This window comes from Bos taurus, chromosome 7 (genome assembly GCF_002263795.3).
Source record: "Bos taurus isolate L1 Dominette 01449 registration number 42190680 breed Hereford chromosome 7, ARS-UCD2.0, whole genome shotgun sequence".
Lineage (NCBI taxonomy): Eukaryota > Metazoa > Chordata > Mammalia > Artiodactyla > Bovidae > Bos > Bos taurus.
The window spans coordinates 52,481,223-52,503,390 of record NC_037334.1 but is presented as its reverse complement, the minus strand read 5'-3'; the positions used below and the strand labels follow the sequence as shown (position 1 = coordinate 52,503,390).

The following is a 22,168-nucleotide window of genomic DNA, read 5'->3' as shown; positions in this document are numbered from 1 at the left end:
TTGAGCAGGCGGTAGGACAACCAGGCGTTCTGTCCTGAGTCTCTGTCCACTGCCACCACCTTGGTGACCAGGTAGCCGGGCTCTGCGGAGCGGGGTGCTAGCTCCACGCCTGTGGAGCCATCCGTGGGGAGGGCGGGATATAGGATTTCGGGTACATTGTCATTCTGGTCCAGCACGAATATGCTCAGTGATACGTTGCTGCTGAGTGGTGGGTTCCCACTGTCATGCGCTGTCACCCACAACTGCAGTTCATGGAACTGTTCGTAGTCGAAGGAACACAGAGCATACAGAATGCCAGTGTCTGAGTTTATGGAGATGTAGGAGGATAGAGGTGCTCCCTGGAGGGTATCCTCTGCCAGAGAATAAGTGACCTGGGCATTCTCTTTGCTGTCCTGGTCAAGTGCAGTCACTGAGAAGAAGGAGGCCCCTCTGGGGTTGTTTTCCAGAATGTAGGCAGAATAAGAGGAGTCCGTAAAAGTGGGTGGGTTATCATTGTCATCTGCTACATTCAGTAAAATGTGAGTTTCTGTAGACAAGGGTGGACTTCCCTGATCTGTTGCTGTCAGTGTTATATCATAGCTCTGAACCTGCTCCCTGTCCAATGCTCTGTTTGTTATCAACTTGTAATAATTTCCGTAAGTCTTTTCTAGTTTAAAAGGCAGATTATTTGGAATGAAACAGGAAACTTGACCATTTTCTCCGGAGTCTTGATCTTGCACATTTAGAAGAGCAATCACCGTACCCGGAGGAGAGTTTTCCAGCACCGAATTAGTAGAAGATGTGATAGTTATTTCTGGAGCATTATCATTAACATCCACAACTGTGACCAACATTTTAGCAGTGGTAGAGAGACCTCCGCCATCTTGGGCTTGAATTTCCATCTCATAGAATCTATATTTCTCAAAATCCAGAGAACCCTGTATTAAGACATCTCCAGATAGAGAATTCAACTGGAATATTTTAGAAGCTTTGCTTTCCACATTTCGGAATGAATACACTACTTGCCCGTTGATTCCCTCATCTGGGTCAGTTGCATTCACCGTGAGCACCCGAGTTCCAGAGCTGAGGTTCTCAGGAACGCTCACTTCATATGTAGATTGTGTAAATTTGGGGATATGATCATTTACATCGAGGACCACCACGCGAACCGGAACAGTGCCCTGGCGGATGGGATCTCCTCCATCTAAGGCTGTGAGGAGGAGGTGATGAGCAGCCTGTGTTTCCCGGTCCAGGCTCCCCTCCAGCACTAGCTCAGGATTCTTGGCCCCATCCATACTGCCTCGTACTTGCAAGGAAAAGTAACTGTTAGGATTGAGCTGGTAGCGCTGGAGGGAGTTCATTCCCACGTCTGGATCCCTAGCGTTAGGAAGAGGAAATCGCGATCCCAGAGTTGCGTGTTCACTGACTTTTATCTCTACTTCCTCCTCCTGGAAGCTAGGGGCGTTATCATTAATATCCATTATTTCCACCTCCACTCCGTAAATCTTCAGGGTATCTTCCACAAGTATCTCCATGTTTAAAAAACAGGAGGAAACCGCCTCACATAGCTCCTCCCGGTCTATTCTACCCGCGGTGATCAAACTGCCACTTCGCGGATTTAGAGCGAAAAGCTGCGTCTTTCCTCTGGAGACAATGCGGACTCCGCGCTCCGCCAGTTCCCTGGGCTCCAGCCCCAGGTCCTGGGAAACATTGCCCACGAAGAAGCCTTTGTCTGTCTCTTCCGGCACCAAGTATCGGATCTGCCCGGCCCCCGACTCCCGCAGCGTCCCCAGGAAAATATACAGTAGGACCAGCCCGCTGCAATCCAGAAGCAGTTCCCGCTTCGCCATGGCTGAGCCGATATTCCGCGGTTTCTTGAGCCTTTAGGTTCTGAATCAGCTTATGTATCTACGAAGTCCCTGGCTGACTACATCCAAAAATATATTAGAGAGCGAAGAGAAGTACTTTTAAGTTTTCAGCATCAGGATCTGTGAGTATCCACCTCACTCAGCTTTGTGAGGAAGAGGTAGGAGGGAGGGAGGGACTCTGTAGCTTGCAGCTTCCCGTTCCCTAATTGGTGAACAGCGGCGCCTGGAGCCCAATCTTATTATTGCAACGAGAAAGAAAAACGCAACTATTGCTCCTGTTCGGAAGTTATTACACTCCCCTCTTTGAGAATCACAAGTATTTGTAAAGCATAAAATTGCAGACAATAAAGTTATGTGATATGATGTTAAAGGTTTACCAAGAGCACTTATGAAAAGAATAACTATTAAAAAGGCTTGCTAAAATAATTTCAGACTACTGGAACTGAAAACTTGCAGGTTAGATTTGATTCCCTTTGTTTTTTATTGACTAAAGGGAGCAGTATTTGTGGTTGTGTAACTAGCACGGTTCCAACAAAATCATCAGTTAGGATTAAGACTATAATTCTTACCAATGTTTCTTTGTTGTGTAAAATAAACATTGGAGAGAATGTGGATCTCATTAGAGTTGTCATTTAAAATACCACAGCATAAATCCTTATCCTTAATTAAAAGGTATTCTAGGGATTTCCCTTGTTGTCCAGTGGTTGAGACTCCATGCTTCTAGTGCAAAGAGGTGCAGCTTCAATCCCTGGTCAGAGAACTAATATCCCACATGCCACCGCCAAAAAAAAAAAAAAGTATTCTATTTCATGAAAAATCGACCTGAGCCTTCTCTATATACTTCACCTTAAAATATATTTGAATAGTAGAGGGTTTGCAGCATCGTAAACTTTAGTCTTAACAGTAATACCCTTGAGTTTGAAATAGATTTATTTTAGGAATTTTATCAAGAGATGGAATCTAAAATCTCAAAATAACAGTGCTATATTAGAATATATTGGCATACTGGAATATAAAAAGTATTAAGTACTTACCTGTTTAAAAGTGTTCTTATCTGCTTCAATACTAGGAGTTAAAATGCTATCCAATAGCACTGAAGAGCTATCTTTGTTGAGAATATCTTGTGTGGCAGGACAGTGTTCAACAGATGTGAGAAAATTAAGTTCTGGATTAGTTTGATTCCCAGGCACACATAAATTATAGGCATAGGGCAACGTTCCCTCACTGTAGGTATGAGGAATCTCAGGACCAGACTTAGAACAAAGAATAGACCCAAAGAAGCCCCTAGCGCTGGGGCTGGAAGAGCTTCGAAGGCGCACAGCGATGGCCAGAATCACCGTAAGGAGGAAGAGGACCGAGATCAAGGCCAAGGCCACCACCAGGTAAAACTGCAGCTCGGCCTGGGGGTCAGAGGGCGAGGGCCGGTCACTGAGGTCCGGCAGCGCCTCCTGCAGGCTGTCGGCGAAAACCAGGAGCAGCGTGGCGGTGGCCGAGAGGGGCGGCTGTCCCCCATCGCGCACAGCGACCAGCAGGCGCTGGCGGGCCGCGTCCCTGTCGCCCAAGGCCCTCGCCGTGCGCACCTCGCCCGTGCGCAGCCCCACGCTGAACAGTCCGGGCTCGCTGGCCTGCAGCACGTGGTAGGACAGCCAGGCGTTGTGTCCAGAGTCTGCGTCCACCGCCACCACCTTGGTGACTAGGTAGCCGGGCTGCGCGGCGCGGGGCACCGTGTCGAAGAGCGCCGAGCCGTCGTTCCCCAGCGCCGGGTACAGCACCCTGGGCGCGTTGTCGTTGCGGTCGCCCACCAGCACGCGCAGGCTCACGTTGGCGCTGAGAGCGGGAGAGCCGTGGTCGCGGGCCTGCAGCGTCAGTTCGAATGCGCGCAACTGCTCGTGGTCAAAGGCACGCTGCGCGACCACCACTCCGCTCTGCGGGTTCACGGACACGTAGGACGACAGCGCGCGCGACTCCAGGTCGTTGGCCACGATGGAGTAGACCACCTGGCCGTTGGGTCCCAGGTCTGGGTCGCGAGCGCTGACTTGGGCGATGGAAGCGCCGGGTGGGTTGTTTTCTGCCACGTGGACCACATAGGAAGCCTGGTGGAAAACCGGAGCGTTGTCGTTGACATCGGTGATGCGTAGGGTAATGGCAGTGCTGGAGGAGAGGGGCGGCTTGCCCCGGTCAACGGCTGTGATAGTGACGTTGTATTCCGGAGTCCGTTCTCTGTCCAGGGCCCCATCTGTTACTAACTTGTAGTAATTATTAGAAGAAGAATGAATTTTAAACGGAATGTCTCTACTTAAATTACACGTGACTTCTCCATTTTCCTTGGAATCCTGGTCCCGTGTTTTGAAGAGAGCCACAACCATTCCTGGCGGGGAATCTTCCAAAATTTGATCTGAGAGAGAGGTGATGATTATTTCTGGGCTGTTGTCATTTTCGTCCAAAACCTCAATAATTACTTTACACCGTGTAGAGAGCGATCCTCTGTCCTTTGCTTCCACAACCATGGCGTATCTTCCTACATTTTCATAATCCAAGGGTTGATGAGTTATGATGTTTCCTGTAGCAGAATCCAGAGAGAACACGTGCCGGGCTGTATCAGCCACACCAAGGAATGAGTAGGTGATCTCTGCATTGACGCCTTCGTCTTGATCGGTAGCGCTCACCCTCAGCACGAAGGTGCCTGGGGGCACATCTTCCCGAAGGCTGACCTTGTACACATCTTGGCTGAACACAGGGGGATTATCGTTGGCATCCACCACCAGGACTCGGATCTGAGCTGTGCCGCTTTGCGGCGGATCCCCGCTGTCTAAGGCTGTCAGCACCAAATGGTGAACGCTCTGCGTTTCTCGGTCTAGGGCCTTCTTCAATACCAGTTCTGGATATCTGCCCCCGTCAGGATTGTCTTTCACCACTAACGAGAAATACTCATTAGAACTTAGTTGGTATTTGCTCAGTGAATTCATACTAATATCGGGATCATTTGCAGGCTCAAGAATTGTTCCAGTCCCCGGGCTGACAGATTCACTGATTTCTAAGTATATTTCATCCTTATGGAATTGAGGAGCATGGTCATTAATATCTTCAACAACCACAATGATATGAAAAATATTTAAAGGATTTTCTACCACGGCTTCCAACTGCAATTCACATCTTCTCTCTTTGCATATCTGCTCACGGTCTATTCGGTCCTTCACAAGTAAGTCCCCGCTCTCCGCGTCTACGTTGAAGAGCAGCTTCTCCGCGCTAACTCGCAGCTTTCGAGCCGACACATCCAGGACACTGAGCCCTAGATCCCTGGCGAGATTCCCTACCACGGAGCCCTTGGCCAGCTCCTCGGGAATCGAGTAGCGGATCTGCTCGCAGAGCGCCGGGTAGAACAAAGGCAGCAGGAAGAGAAACAGTACCTGCCTCCGGTCAGCCGGGCGTGTCTGCGTGCAGCTCCCTCCCATTGCGCACTCTAGTTCTTGCTGGGTCCCAGTCTTTCTAGTTGGAGAAAGTGCACATGGCACACCGGTAAAGCATTTGGCCCAGGACAGGCGGAACCCCCAGTCTAGGGGCTGGGAATCCTTGTGTGCTAGGGAGAATGCGCGGCCAGGAGCTCCAGTGTATAAGCGGGTTTCCTTCTCTCCGTGTTGGTGGCTGCGCAGGAAATCCCTGGCTGGAGGCTGAGGAATCCCGGGCTTCAGAGCTTGCCCTGCACTGGCCGACAGCGGCGCCCAGAGGCTTCGTGTGGAACCGCAGCTTACGTTTTCTGCTTTATTTCAGGAAGTCTTTAAAGATGATCGCAGCTGAAATATTTGAACCTTGTTCCTCCGGTGATTCTGTTTTCTTCATGAAACTTTTTTTTTCACATGGTCAAAACTATCATATATTAGGTTGACCAAAAGTTTGTAACATCTTACGGGAAAACCCGAACGAACTTTTTGGCTAAACCAATATTTTATATGTTAAAATTTTACATAGATTTTGAATAGGGTGAAATAGTTCTTTAAAAAATCTAAAAGGCACAGAAGAATGTAGAATGCAAAACAGGTCTCCTATTCCATTGCTTTCTGCTATCCAGTTCTATCCAGAGGCAATCACAGTAGATCCTTTTAAGAGTAAGTTTCCACAAAGGAAAGTACTAAAGATAAGCATAAAAATTATTTTTGGTCTTCAATCTAGGCTTAATCCATCCCCCCATATTTAAGAACTAGAATACAACCACTTTAGTATTCATTACCATCATCTAAGGTGACCTATATTGCTTTTAAATAATTATATTTCAAGATATTTGCTAACAATAGCTACCATGCCAAAAGAGTAGGTTTTTTTAAACCTGTGTTTTTTCAAAATAATAACATTATTTGAAACATATGCAGAATAATTTTGACTCTCATGGTCAGACATTTAAATGATTCAATTATTTGGAAGTTAAAAAATAAAAGTTATTAACTATAACTCCAAAGATAATAACTATGCTCTTTTTCCACAGACATATCCTTGAACAAAAGTTGAATGACATGGGGAAAAAAATCATGGTCTCATAAACACTTTAAAACACATTAGGGCATGATTTGACCTTATGCTACCGTATTAGTTTAGAAGAATATTAATAATAAATTAATAGAATAGTAAGAGATCAAAGCAAACACATCACTATCATCACTTTAAATGGACTCATCAGTAATTCCACTGATCATCTGTTTAGAATTCTGTGTACTTCTCTGCTTGATTCACCTCTCATGCAGAAATGACTTTTTTTAACTTTAAGTTTATTTTGACTATAAATTTCAGAGTTTTCAGAGTTTCAGTTTCCATTCTCTCTATAGTCACTGAAATGACTTTGGCATACCTCTTTGCTCCTGTACTTGGGAACATGTACCAATCTATCTCCCTAAATTATATATATATTTCAGCCTTAGAGATTGGAGAATTTAACAAAAAAGTACAGAGAAAGCAGAACCTCAAGTCTGCTTAACATAATACCTTTTATCGGTTCTCTAGAGTCCCTATAGAACAAGGAAAGTAAAATTAAAATGGTATATCTTCCACATGACAGTATGAAATGAGAATCACAGGCAAAATGGATGCTGCAGTGTTACCAGGTATGATTATACTTCAAAAATTTAAGCACACGTTGTTATGAATTGTTAATAGAATATTACTGAAAATTGGCAGGATTTCCAGTAAGCTAATGCATTTGTTTCTGACATTTACCTATTCTTACCAGGCCTGACTTCAAAACAAGAGGCAGGGTTGTCTAAGGATTTCAGCATGTAGCCACCAGGAGAGCACACAAATTGACAAGACACTTCTGTATGAAAGTCCTCTCTTAGGAATTGCCAGTATCATACAACAAAACTATAAAACACAAGACTCTGTGAAGCTAAGCATAATAGCCTATGATAATAAACCTTCACTGGGATTAAGTGAATATTTTCCAGAAAGTAAAAACATATCAGTCTTAATAACTATCAAGTTCTATTCCTCAATGTTTTAGCAAGAAGTGAATGCCACTGAAATGGAGGAAAACGTGAAAAAAATAGGATTAGGATCCCACGATCATGCTGCAAACCTAGGAGTAAAACTGATCATAATTCTTAAAGGTGAGAAAAGGAGCAAAGATAGAACTCACTGGCACCAAAGGGGTATCTTCTACAGGAAACTTCGAATCATCTAACAAAGACAGAGGATCTTTTTTCTCACAGCTCTCCTGGCTGATGAGTGTGTCCGCGTAGTTGGGTTGCGGAAAGATCACATGACTCCTCCGCGAGTCCGCGGTGAGAGAGACCTCGTGGGAATAGGTCTGCAGGAAAGTCCGTACCCCGTCCACACCCACAAAGTGCGAGGCTGGTACACCCAATCCGCCTCCGGAAGCCTGGAGCAGACGCGACGTGTGCCAGCCTCTCAGCTTGAGCGCCACCAGTACAATGACAAAAGCGAGGAAGACGCAGGAGACCGCGGCCACCGCCACCACCAGATACAGAGTGAGGTCTGAAGCATCAGAGGCCGGCGGGACCTCCAAGCTGCCCAGATCAGCAAGAACATCTGGGATGCTATCGGCCACAGCCACCGTGAGCGTGACGGTGGCCGAGAGAGGGGGCTGGCCGTGGTCCTGGACCACCACCACCAGGCTCTGCTTGAGCGCGTCTCTGTCCAGCAGCGCCCGCGCTGTGCGCACCTCGCCCGTGTGCAGCCCCACAGAGAAGAGTCCTGGCTCGCTGGCCTTGAGCAGGCGGTAGGACAGCCAGGCATTCTGGCCAGAGTCTCTGTCCACTGCCACCACCTTGGTAACCAGGTATCCTGGCTCTGCAGAGCGGGGTGCCAGTTCCACGCCTGTGGAGCCATCGGTAGGGAGGGCAGGATACAGGATTTCTGGCGCGTTGTCATTCTGGTCCAGCACGAATATGCTCAGTGATACGTTGCTGCTGAGTGGTGGGTCCCCACTGTCAGTGGCTGTCACTTGCATCTTCAGATTACGGAACTGCTCATAGTCGAAGGATCGAAGTGCATATAGGACTCCTGTGTCAGAATTGATGGAGACATAGGAGGATAGTGGTGCCCCCTGGATAGTGTCTTCAGCCAGGGAGTAAATAACCTGGGCATTTTCTTTGCTGTCTGGGTCCAGTGCAGTCACTGAGAAGATGGAGGCCCCTCTGGGGTTGTTCTCTGGGATATAGGTAAAGTAGGAGATGTGAGAGAAGGTAGGTGGGTTGTCATTGATATCTGCCACTTGCAGGATGAAGTGAGTTTCTGTTGATAGGGGTGGACTTCCTCCATCTGTGGCTTTTAATGTGATATTGTAAGAGGATACCTGTTCCCTGTCAAGAACTTTGTGTGTCACCAATCTATAATAACTATCAATCGATTTTTCTAATTTAAATGGTAGATTCCCCAATATGGAACAGGTGACCTGTCCATTCTGCCCAGAGTCCAGATCATGCACATTTAAAAGAGCTATAACAGTTCCCAAAGGTGAATCTTCCATCAGGGGACTAAACAGAGATGTGATGGTTACCTCTGGACTGTTGTCATTTACATCTTCTATTGTAATCAATACTTTAGCAGTTGCAAGATATGCCCCTCCATCTTCAGCTTGTATTTCTATTTCATAGAAACCGGTCTCTTCGTAATCTAGATTTTCTGATAGCTTTATTTCCCCAGTATTTTTGTTTAGTTGGAATTTCAACAATTGTGTGTCAGGTAATTTTCGGAATGAATATGTCACTTCTCCATTGGCACCTTCATCCCTGTCGGTGGCGGTGACTGTCAACAGCCGTGAGCCCACAGGCAAGTTCTCCGAAACACTCACTCGGTATTCAGGCAAACTGAAAACGGGTGCATTGTCATTTGTATCGAAAACAGTCACACTGATGAGGACAGTGCCAGATCGGAGAGGGTCTCCCCCGTCGACGGCAGTGAGAACCAGACGGTGCATTGCCTCTTCCTCGCGATCCAGAGCGTGCTCCAGCACCAGCTCCGGGGACTTAACGCCATTGACACGGCTTTGAACTGCCAGAGAGAAGTGCTTATTGGAGCTGAGCTGGTAGCTCTGTAGGGAGTTCACGCCCACATCTGGATCAACAGCTTCCGGGAGAGGAAAACGCATTCCTGGAGCGACGTTTTCATTAATTTTTACATCTAGATTTTCTGCTTGAAATTTTGGTGCATTATCATTGATATCAGTTACTTCTATTTCTACTCCGAAAAGTTTCACCCTATCTTCCACAAGAATGTTAAAACTCACCAGACACCGCGCGCTCTGAGCGCAGAGCTCCTCCCGGTCTATCCTGCCTGCGGTGACCAAGCTGCCGCTTCGCGGGTTCAGAGCAAAAAGCTGCGTCCTACCTCTGGAGACGATGCGGACTCCGCGCTCCGCTAGCTCCCGGGGCTCCAGTCCCAAGTCTTTGGAGATGTTGCCCACAAAAGAGCCTTTCTCTAACTCCTCGGGAACCGAGTAGCGGATCTGCCGAGCTTCGGTCTCCCACGACATATAGAGAAGGCAGAGCTGGATCAGCGCGCTGAGGTAGGAGCGATTCCTTTGAGCGGCCATTGTTGTCTGGTGACTGGATTCTCGCTATGTCCTCACTGGGCACGCTGTGTTTTGGCTGATTCCTTTTTCTTACTCTGGGTGCAGGAAATCTCTGCGGCCTGCGCACCTTAAATTCTGAAGTGAGTTTCGCTGCAGCCCTGGAGCTGGTTTGCAGGAACCGTGGAGCTTTGTGTAGCTGGAGCCCTGAGAATCCGGATTGAGCGCTGGCTGCGGTTCTCTCGTAGTAGGTGAACAGCGGCGCTCAGAGTCCTCAGAAGTTACTGCACCCACTTATGTACGCAATAGAAAACAAAGGGGACTCTATTTTTTGTTGTATATTTTATTTTACATTTCTTCTTTGGTTTCTCAACGGATATCTGTAGTTTTCTTGTTGTTGTTTAGTCCTTAAGTCGCGTCCGACTCTTTTGAGACCCCATGGGCTGTAGCCCGCCAGGCTCCTCTGTCCATGGGATTTCCCAGGCAAGAATACTGGAGGTGGACTGCCATTATTCGGTGGAATAAAGTGGAACGAAAGTACTACAGAGTATTAAATAATGGTCGATTAAATTTCTATTTGCAACACTTATTTTCCCAATAGAAATATATCCACTTTCAAAGGTAAGTAATGCTTCTTTTCTTTCCTGTGAGCTTCTAGCTATATTCAGAAAAGCCTTACAATTTTATTTTGAAATTCTGATTTAAATGGTCCAACAGTGTTTAGTAGACATTCATATAGAGATTATTATGAGATAATCCCTTTTAATTCACTTAAGATTTTTAAATTTTATATTGGTTAACTAATTATATTTGTTTAGCATTAAGATTGTGTAAAGGGCTTTCAAATTTTTCTAAAATAGTTTTATTGTGCCTCAATGAAGTTTTTTGGAAAATGTATTTTTATTATAGGTTATTAGAAGTTAACTTGACCCAAATGAGTTGAGCTGGTAGCCACAAACTAAAAGGAACATGTCTCTATTGCAATGGGAAGAGAATACATACAAGTGCTATAAAACAATTTTTTAAAACAGAGTTAGAAATAGTGATGTGGGTTTTTAAAGAAATAAGCATATCAAACGACCTGTTTTCACCAGGGTGTTGATGGCACTATAAATCATCTCTTTGCATTTTATATGGAAGTACAAAATAAACTGGCCCCCACATCTTCAGATGTATATCCCCATCAATCCAGTAGTAGGTCTCTCCTCAAAGATGAGGAGTTTGGAGGTTCACTTCTTTCATAAAGAGAGAACTGGTTCTTTAGAAACATTTATGTCATTATGCCCCCCCCCCATTTAACTCTTTAAAGATTTTATCTTTTGTCTTCAAAGATAATCAGAGTCAGAGATTGAGCACAGAGCACAATGACATTTCATTTGCTTTCTGGGAAATTCCTTATCTTCAATGTAGAGGAAAAAAGATTTGGAAAGAGTTAAATTTGAGTACCAAGAAAAAAATATATAAAAGAAAAACCAGAAGGACCAAAAATTGAAGACAGAAATTCCTCTAGGGTAGTATTACGATTTGGGGCCCGTAGCAACACTTGGCAATAGAATGAAAGTTTTGACTCCTCTGCCAGGAAAACTGCATACATCTGTAACTTTGCATGCAATTTCAGGGATTCGTGGATCTGCTCACTATGTCCCCTCAAATGCTTAGTTTTATTTATATATTTTTTATAATCTAATTTTATTTTATTTTTGGCTGCACCATGCAGGATCTTAGTTCCCTGACCAAGGGTTGAAATCCCACCTCCTGTATTGGAAGCACAGAGTCTTAACCACTGGACTTCCAGGGAAGTCCCAACAGTTTTTAAAAATGTTAAAATAAATGAAGATACCAGAATGCACATACAGGATTATCTGCAACACATGTTTCTTTGATATGAGCATCTGCTTTGATATTTAAGGAGTACGTGAATATTATTAAACTTCAAACTATTTATTTATCTGGTAAGAAGCCAAGACCACAGCCTGTTTTGCTAACTTAGGCTTGAAAAGATATCTCCAATTTAGTTACATCCTTTCTGAATTACAGAGCAACTTATGAACAAAATGAGTGTTGAAAATGTAGTCAGTAAAAACTGAAAAGATAAGACAGTGATTAGTTATGGATTTTCTAAATATGATTCTAGATGTAAAAGTGAAATAGTATGCCCAACATATGAAAAAAATAGAATATTACAGAAGAAAAAAAATGAAACTTACCGGTGTCAGGGTCTCAGGATGTGTAGCCAAGTCATTCCCACTATGAAGTGGAATTAGGGCCCCAGGAGAATCACCACACACTATGTCTTGAGTGGGATGCAAAGGCTCACTACATCTTAGAAAATTAAACTCTGTCTTTCCAGTATGGGCAACGCACAGATTGTACGAATAAGGTAAAGTTCCTTCACTGTAGTTGGGAGGAACCACGGGTCCAGACTTGACACAGAGACCAGGCTTAAAGCAGCCCCAAGCAGCAGGGCTGGAGGAGCGTCGCAGGTGTAGGGCGACCGCCAGAATCACCGCCAGGAGGAAGAGCACCGAGATCAAGGCCAAGGCCACCACCAGGTAAAACTGCAGCTCAGCCTGGGGGTCAGAGGGCGAGGGCCGGTCACTGAGGTCCGGCAGCGCCTCCTGCAGGCTGTCGGCGAAAACCAGGAGCAGCGTGGCGGTGGCCGAGAGGGGCGGCTGTCCCCCATCGCGCACAGCGACCAGCAGGCGCTGGCGGGCCGCGTCCCTGTCGCCCAAGGCCCTCGCCGTGCGCACCTCGCCCGTGCGCAGCCCCACGCTGAACAGTCCGGGCTCGCTGGCCTGCAGCACGTGGTAGGACAGCCAGGCGTTGTGTCCAGAGTCTGCGTCCACCGCCACCACCTTGGTGACTAGGTAGCCGGGCTGCGCGGCGCGGGGCACCGTGTCGAAGAGCGCTGAGCCGTCGGGCCCCAGCGCCGGGTACAGCACCCTGGGCGCGTTGTCGTTGCGGTCGCCCACCAGCACGCGCAGGCTCACGTTGGAGCTGAGCGCTGGCGAGCCGTGGTCGCGGGCCTGCAGCGTCAGTTCGAAAACGCGTAGCTGCTCGTGGTCGAAGGCGCGCTGCGCGAACACCACGCCACTCTGCGGGTTCACGGACACGTAGGACGACAGCGCGCGTGGCTCCAGGTCGCTGGCCACGATGGAGTAGGAGACGTAGCCATTGGGTCCTAGGTCAGGGTCGGAGGCGCTGACTTGCGCGATGGAAGCTCCAGGTGGGTTATTTTCTCCCACGTGGACGATGTAGGAGGCCTGGTGGAAAACCGGAGCGTTGTCGTTGATGTCCGTGATGCATAGGGTAATGGTAGTGCTGGAGGAGAGAGGAGGCTTGCCCCGGTCAGTGGCTGTGATGGTGACGTTGTATTCCAGAGTCTGCTCTCGGTCTAGATCCCCATCTGTCACCAGCTTATAGTAATTATTAGAAGAAGAATAAATCTTGAAAGGAACATCTCTTCCTACATGACAGGTGACTTCTCCATTTCCTCCAGAATCCCGGTCCCGTGTTTTGAAAAGGGCAACAACCATTCCTGGTAGAGAACCCTCCAAAATCTGATCAGAGAGAGAAGTAATGATTATTTCCGGGATGTTGTCGTTTTCATCGAGGATATCTATGATTACTTTACATTGGGAAGAGAGACCACCTCCGTCCTTTGCTTCCACTTCCATGGTGTATCTTTCTATATCCTCAAAATCCAATGACTGGTTATTCTTAATCATGCCTGTTTTCTCATCCAATGAGAACTTGTGTCTTGTACTCTGAGCAGTGCTCCTGAAGTAGTAGTTTATTTCAGCATTGGCCCCCTCATCCTGGTCAGTGGCTGTCACCAGCAACACGGAGGACCCGGGGGGTAGATTTTCACTAACGCTAAGTCTATATTCATCTTGGCTGAACACCGGGGGGTTATCATTGGTGTCCTTGACAGAGATTTCTATTTGAGCGGTGGCACTTCGTGCAGGGTCCCCTCCATCCAAGGCAGTCAATATCAAACTATGGGATCGCTGCTCTTCTCGGTCTAGGGGTTTCTCCAAGGATAATTCTGGGTATCTGCCACCGTCAGAATTAACTCTAACCATTAATGAGAAATAAGGGTTAGGATTTATCTGATAATCTTTAATTGAGTTCATGTTTATATCGGGGTCAGTGGCAGGGTCCAGGGATATTCGTGCACCTGCGGATACAGATTCAAAAATGTCTAAATGTATTTCCTTTTTATCGAATTGAGGAGCATGGTCATTAATATCCTCAACAACCACAATGATATGAAAAATATTTAAAGGATTTTCCACCACAGCTTCCAACTGCAATTCACATCTTCTTCTCTCTTTGCATATTTGCTCACGGTCTATTCGGTCCTTTACCAGTAAGTCCCCGCTCTCCGCGTCTACGTTGAAGAGCAGCTTCTCCGCGCTAACTCGCAGCTTTCGAGCCGACACATCCAGGACACTGAGCCCTAGATCCCTGGCGAGATTCCCTACCACGGAGCCCTTGGCCAGCTCCTCGGGAATCGAGTAGCGGATCTGCTCGCAGAGCGCGGGGTAGAACAAAAGCAGCAGGAAGAGAAACAGTACCTGCCTCCGCTCAGCCGGGCGTGTCTGCGTGCAGCTCCCTCCCATTGCGCGCTTTAGTTCTCGCTGGGTCCCAATCTTTCCGAAAAGCCAAAGAAACTGCAGTTCACGGCATCAGTAGAAAAACTTTCTGCCCAGGACAGGCAGAGCTGGGGATCCGTTTGTGCTGGGCACAGAGGAGCCTGGGTGTGTGAGCGGGTTTCCTTCTATCGGTAGCTGCGCTGGAAATCCCAGACTGGAGGCTGAGGAATCTCGGGTGTCAGCGCTAGCCCTGCACTGGCCGACAGCGGCGCCCAGAGGCCTCGTGTGGGATCGCAGTCTCATATTGTCGTCTTGAGACAGTTTCTCTCCAGAATGTGTTGTTTTTCAGACGGTAGGTTGTGTCCAACTCTTTGCGACCCCATGGACTGTAGCCCGCCAGGATCTTCTATCCATGTTTTTTTTCCAAGCAAGAATACTGGAGTAGGTTGCTATTTCCTTCTCCGGGGAATCTTCCTGGACCAGGGATCGAATCGGTGTCTCCTGCATTGGCAGGCAAATTCTTTACCACTGAGCCACCAAGGAAGCTCAGAATATATATCTATCTATAGATATATAGTTATGTAATTGCCCAAGTTTAGTAAAGTATATGGGCAGTGTCTTTATACTTAGTTTTTCAAGAAGTTTATTGTGGAAAATTTCAAACTTATAAAAGAAGTTAGGGAACATTATTATTGAACCTTCATTTACCCCTCACCCAATTGCAAAGATGGTCAACACAAGGTATTCTTTACTACATATTTCATTACCTCATTGTTTTGAAGATATCCAAGATATTTTAATTAACTCTTCTTTAAAGACAAGACATTAATATGGGGAAGAATTTTATCCTTAAGCCTATTATATAAACTGTTTACCAATGCAAAAGTCCTGCCTGATTTAACAAAACAAGAATTCAGCATTTTCCACAGTCTGCCCAATCATCCATCCAAAGAGCCTTATGGACTGTTTTTAAAGACAAGTCACCTTTTATGACAGAGAATAGTAGTCACCTACCATGATATACAGTCTTCATAAATATTTCTGTTATTACTTTTTCCACATTAACACATATTTTAGTATTTATGTATACCAAGTACTAAAGGTTACTCCCCAAGACAGAAACTTTAAATGATAGCTTTCCTATTGCATGGTTAAAAATATGACCCTGAGCAATGCATTATGTCTTTCCTACTTGCTTAGGAATAAAGAGTATTTGAAATAATTAAAACATCTGTATGACGGACAGACATGTTTAGCCCTTATGTTCAGCATGTTTAAAATAGAATTTTGAGTCAATTTCAAATATTATTTTCAAAGTCTCCTACAATGTCATTTATTACTTGAAATCACATTGTGTTAAAAATCACATTACATAATAATAATTATTTTCTTTATATCTAAAAGCCAGTGAAATATTCTTAGAACCTCCCTAGTAATTCCTGAGAATATTTTCCTAAAGCATCTCCCATATCCAAATTTATTTCTAGCCTCAAAAGTTGGAGTATTGGGTCATAAGTAACACTTGAAGAATAATTTTTACTTCCCATGTTTTGTCTTCTCATAGGGTCCAGTCTAAGAAACTGCTCTTCAGCAAATATAAACTATAGGAGAGTTTCAAACTATTAATAATTATAGTATTAAGAGGATGAGAGCCAATGGTGTTAAAATTTTTCACTGAAATTAAATGTCTATTGTTTATAAAGAGCATTTTTTTCACCATTAAAAGAATAAAACATACTGTATGAGGATATGGAACTAATAACTGAAGCTTGAATCATCCTCAGAAATGATCTCTAAATGCAAACAACGTCTACAAACATGTGACCTGAAACACATCACCTCTAAGGGGTGTTGTCTGGTCATAGAAACAGAAGAGAAGCACTGAATTTGAGCTTTCACTTAGTTCTCCAAATAGAATGTATTTCTTATTAATTTACCCTTACAAAAATAGCATCAGCTATAGACATGTTTTTAGAGTAAGAATTTCACAATGCAGCCATTGCAGACAACAAAAATAATAAATTTCAGGAATAGAAACCCGTCCTAAGAATTAGTAGTGAACTGTGGTCACTACTCAAGCAACCTTAGCCAAAGAGCCATGCCCAGTGCCTGATGATGAGGGCTGTCCCAAGAGGGTTTCCACTGACCCTAGGTTAATTATTATGAAAAAGCAAAGATTGTTTCAACGATGTAACCAATAAATGCCTCCTATATTGTTGTTCAGTCGCTAAGTCGCGTCTGACTCTTACAGATGTTAGAGCAAAAAATCAGGCTTAGTGAAAATTTAAATGTATGGTGAGAAATATGTTAACATCAACTTACCTTAAATGAAAGCACTTAGAAAACCAATTTTTTTTTTAAAGTAAAGAAAAAGTCGAACTCACTGGAACGAAAGGGCTGTCTTCTACAGGAAACCTGGAATCATCTGAAACGCACAAAGGCTCGCTTTTCTCACAGCTTTCCTGACTGATGAGCGTGTCCGCGTAATTCGGCTGCGGGAAGATCATGTGACTCCTCCTTGAGTCCGCGGTGAGCGAGACCTCCTGCGAATAGGTCTGCAGGAAAGCCCGAACCCCATCCACGCCCACAAACTGAGACGCCGGCACGCCAGCCAACCCACTGCCCGAAGCCTGGAGCAGACGCGACATGTGCCAGTGCCTCAGCCTAAGCGCCAGTAGCACAATGACAAAGGCGAGGAAGACACAGGAGACTGCGGCCACCGCCACCACCAGGTAGAGTGTGAGGTCGGAGTCCTCGGGGTTGGCAGGAGAGTCAAGGTTGCCTAGATCAGCCAGGACGTCGGGGATGCTGTCGGCCACAGCCACCGTGAACGTGACGGTGGTAGAGAGAGGGGGCTGGCCGTGGTCCTGGACCACCACCACCAGGCTCTGCTTGATCGCATCTCTGTCCAGCAGGGCCCGCGCTGTGCGCACCTCGCCCGTGTGCAGCCCCACAGAAAAGAGTCCTGGCTCACTGGCCTTGAGCAGGCGGTAGGACAGCCAGGCATTCTGGCCAGAGTCTCTGTCCACTGCCACCACCTTGGTAATCAGGTATCCTGGCTCTGCAGAGCGGGGTGCGAGTTCCACCCCCGTGGAGCCATCAGTGGGGAGGGCAGGATACAGGATTTCTGGCACGTTGTCGTTCTGGTCCAGCACAAATATGCTCAGTGACACGTTGCTGCTGAGTGGTGGGTCCCCACTGTCGCTTGCCCTCACCTGCATTTGAAGATCTCGAAACTGCTCATAGTCGAAGGAGCGCAGTGCGAATAGCACACCAGTGTCCGAGTTGATAGAAACATAGGAGGAGAGAGGCGCCCCTTGGATGGTGTCTTCCTCTAGGGAGTAAATAACTCGAGCATTCTCGTTGCTGTCTGGGTCATGGGCTGTCACAGAGAAGATGGAGGTGCCTCTAAGATTGTTCTCTGGGAGGTAGACAGAGTAGGAAGTTTGAGAGAAGGAGGGTGGATTGTCGTTGATGTCAACCACGTGCAGGGTGATGTGAATTTCCGTGGACTGAGGCGGTATTCCTCTATCTGTTGCAGTCACTGTGATGTTATATTCTGAGGTTTTTTCTCTGTCAAGATTTTGGACTATCAGCAATCTATAATAGTCTTCTACTGATTTTTCTAACTGAAAAGGTAGAATCTCCTCGATGGAACAGACAACTTGGCCATTCTTACCAGAGTCTCGGTCGTGAGCATTGAAAAGAACGATTATTGTCCCTTGAGGAGCATCTTCCCTCACTGGACTAAATAACGATGTAATGGTCACTTCAGGTCTATTATCATTGATATCTTCTACTGAAATGAGTACTTTGGTCCGATCCTTCAATGCCCCACCATCTTCTGCCTGTATTTCCATGTCATAAAACGCACATTCTTCATAATCTAAACTCTTTGCTGTTGATATTTCGCCAGTATTTTCATTCAGCTGGAATAACGGAGATTGTTTTTCACTAATTTTCCAGAATTTATAAGCTACTTCCCCGTTGGTTCCTTCATCCGGGTCGCTAGCGCTTACAGTAAGCAGCCGGGTCCCCGGGGGCACGTTCTCTGGGACTTTCACTCGGTAAATCGGTTGAGCAAAAACCGGGGCATTGTCGTTTGTATCCAACACTGTCACTCGGATGTGCACTGTGCTGGAGCGACGCGGTTCGCCTCCATCCGTGGCGATGAGGACCAGGTAGTGAGCAGCCTCCTCCTCGCGGTCCAGGGCGCGCTCCAGCACCAGCTCTGGGCTTACAGCTCCGTCGTCTCCAGTTTGCACGTCCAGGGAGAAGTGGTTATTGGGGCTGAGCTGGTAGCTCTGCAGGGAATTCAAGCCCACATCCGGGTCCACAGCCTCTGGCAGTGGATAACGTGTTCCGGGCAGAGCAATTTCGTTAATTTTTACTTCCAGATTTTCGACCTGGAATTTCGGGTTATTATCGTTGATATCAGTGACTTCTATTTCTATTCCGTGAAGTTGCACCCTGTCTTCAACCAGGACTTTAAAGTTCACCAGACACCGCGCGCTCGGAGCGCAGAGGTCCTCCCGGTCTATCCTGCCCGCGGTGACCAAGCTGCCGCTTCGTGGATTTAGAGCAAACAGCTGCGTCCTACCTCTGGAGACGATGCGGACGCCCCGCTCTGCCAGCTCGCGGAGCTCCAGCCCCAGGTCCTTGGAGATATTCCCCACGATGTAGCCTGTTTCTGTCTCTTCAGGTATCGAGTAGCGGATCTGGCTCGCCCCCGTCTCCCACAGCCTCCCCAGGAAAAGGCACAGCAGGAACAGTCTTCTGTGGTGCAGGCGATTCCTTGGAGCGGCCATTGTTGCTTCACTAAAGGTTTTTTCTTCGGAATACTTGCTGTGAACGCTGATTCCTTAGCTTCTGTTTTCCTCCTGCAAATTATGGCGATCTTTTTTCTCAGGAGAAACCCGTAGTGCCCCAAGTTCAGAGGCTGAGTTACTCTGCAGCCCCGGAGTCTGTTTGTGGGATCCGAGCGGCTTTGTGGAGTTGCATACCCTAATACCGGGACCGAAAGCTGACTGAGCTTTTCTTAGAGTTGGTGAACAGCGGCGCTCAGAGTCCTAAGCCGTTACTACACCCACTGAGATGTGAAATACTTTTGCTATAGATGACTGACAAAACACTACTCTCTTACCATTATGATTTTAGATTTCTCTGTGTCGTGCATTTATATTTCAAAAGCAATGACCACTTGTGGATATTTTAGTTGGAAGTGAAATGACATGAAATTTCTATTAAATGTCATTAATATCAGACAACCTTACTATCATTTTTATAGCGTTTTGCTCTTTCTAGATATGTAAATTATTCAAATTTCATTTTTATAATGTTTCAACTGTTTTCTATAGGTCGTTAATTTCTGAAGTGATTAAAATGTGCAATCCTCTTTGGAAATATATCCATATTTTTCTTATTTTATATGTACATTTATATTTACATAATTATATTGAATGAATATATAGATTACTCAATTTGAAGCTGTTTTATAAGACATTAACTTTCATGGTGAGATTCTTGGGGTAAAGTTTCCTTAAGATTTTGTTTACAAAATTTAATTACATAATGATACTAGATTTTCTCATCTAATATTGCTAAACTTTAAGTAGGTTGGGATTTTTAAAATTTACATAGTTATGGTTGTTAAACTTTTAAGCTATTTCAATTTTTAAAATATTTAGTTTTCTATGTGAATTCATAGTGCATGCACAGCCTACAGCATTTGGAAGATTCAAATAACATACACTGAAAAGTAAGTTTCCATTTCAGTTTTTTCATCAAGAAATTAGCAATATTAATATAATCTTAAACTTCCTTATTATAAGGGTCATCTAAACTCAAGTAATAATTTGAGGTAAAAAAACCCACAAGATGTAGAACAAATTATGTACCACAATAAGAAATTTCTTTCAGCAATTTGTAAAGAAATTATTTACTGAAGCAGTTCCTAATAGAAAACAAGCAAAAGACAGATGCTTATGTAATGGCATCTTTTATGTGCTTGAAATTAGTAGATTTTTGCCTTAAAAGTAATTCAGAATTCTCCTTCCCTCCCACAGATAGAAGGATGTCACTAGTCACTAATGTTTAGGGCTCCAAGTAATAAGACAAATACAGTGACTTTCCTCTCTTTCTGCTTCAAAAAAATAGGTCAGGTGTGAGAGCAAGTGATAGAGGGAGCAGCATTTCCTTTTCTCTTATCAAGGATCTCCTTCTGTTAACTATAAAGAAGAGGATTTTGCATTCAAGGAAATTTGAAGGAACTTAGATAATGACTTGGATTTTCTGATGAGTTCACTGAGTCTTTCTCACACAATATATCACACTGTATTTTTTTCTTTAAATATTAAGGACTTCAAAGACTCACAGATATGTAGATTTAAGGAACTAGACATGAGGAATAAATATAAGAAAGAGATGTAAACTACCAGTGAAATCAGTGAAGGAAGATACCTAGTAGTAGCTTTTTTGCTGTAAATAATGAAGTGACTACCTACTTTAAATTTAATGTTTACTTATATATAACAAACATCTAAATATGTTAAATGAAGAATAAAAAAGCAATGGGTAAATTTCATTAGATTAGAAAAGAGATAAGAAATTGGCAAAAAGACTTTTGTTGTGAAGCATAGAGCATACTCTCTCAACTTGGTAAATCTTAACTGGGTAAGATATTATGTCACATATCTATTCTTAATTCACCATTCCCCTTGAAGGCTGGATATGGTATAGCTTTCGGATGAGCTCTAATTATTCCTAAGCAACTCGTTAGACTTAAAAAATGCAATATATTTTCATGTGAATAAAAAATTGCAAAGATGATGAAAAAGAGTAGATACTTAAATGGAACTCACCGCCATTAGAGTTTCGGGATGGGAAGTCGACTCACTGGAATTACAGAGTGGAAATAAGGCCCCAGACGAATCACCACAAAGTATATCTTGTCCTGAACTCAACTGCTCACTACATTTTAGAAAATTAAACTCTGTCTTTCCAGTATGGGCAACACACAGATTGTACGAATAAGGTAAAGTTCCTTCACTGTAGTTGGGAGGAACCACGGGTCCAGACTTGACACAGAGACCAGGCTTAAAGCAGCCCCAAGCAGCAGGGCTGGAGGAGCGTCGCAGTTGTAGGGCGACCGCCAGAATCACCGCCAGGAGGAAGAGCACCGAGATCAAGGCCAAGGCCACCACCAGGTAAAACTGCAGCTCAGCCTGGGGGTCAGAGGGCGAGGGCCGGTCACTGAGGTCCGGCAGCGCCTCCTGCAGGCTGTCGGCGAAAACCAGGAGCAGCGTGGCGGTGGCCGAGAGGGGCGGCTGTCCCCCATCGCGCACAGCGACCAGCAGGCGCTGGCGGGCCGCGTCCCTGTCGCCCAAGGCCCTCGCCGTGCGCACCTCGCCCGTGCGCAGCCCCACGCTGAACAGTCCGGGCTCGCTGGCCTGCAGCACGTGGTAGGACAGCCAGGCGTTGTGTCCAGAGTCTGCGTCCACCGCCACCACCTTGGTGACTAGGTAGCCGGGCTGCGCGGCGCGGGGCACCGTGTCGAAGAGCGCCGAGCCGTCGGGCCCCAGCGCCGGGTACAGCACCCTGGGCGCGTTGTCGTTGCGGTCGCCCACCAGCACGCGCAGGCTCACGTTGGAGCTGAGCGCTGGCGAGCCGTGGTCGCGGGCCTGCAGCGTCAGTTCGAAAGCGCGTAGCTG

At 45.7% G+C, this 22,168-nt stretch overlaps 2 protein-coding genes across 2 annotated transcripts in view; both read right to left on the bottom strand.

Moving 5' to 3' along the window:
- The window catches only part of PCDHGB4 (protocadherin gamma subfamily B, 4), a 129,471-nt gene that overhangs the window by 95,490 nt on the left and 11,813 nt on the right, over window positions 1-22,168 (bottom strand). The window lies entirely within an intron of this gene.
- The window catches only part of PCDHGA8 (protocadherin gamma subfamily A, 8), a 124,154-nt gene that overhangs the window by 95,490 nt on the left and 6,496 nt on the right, over window positions 1-22,168 (bottom strand).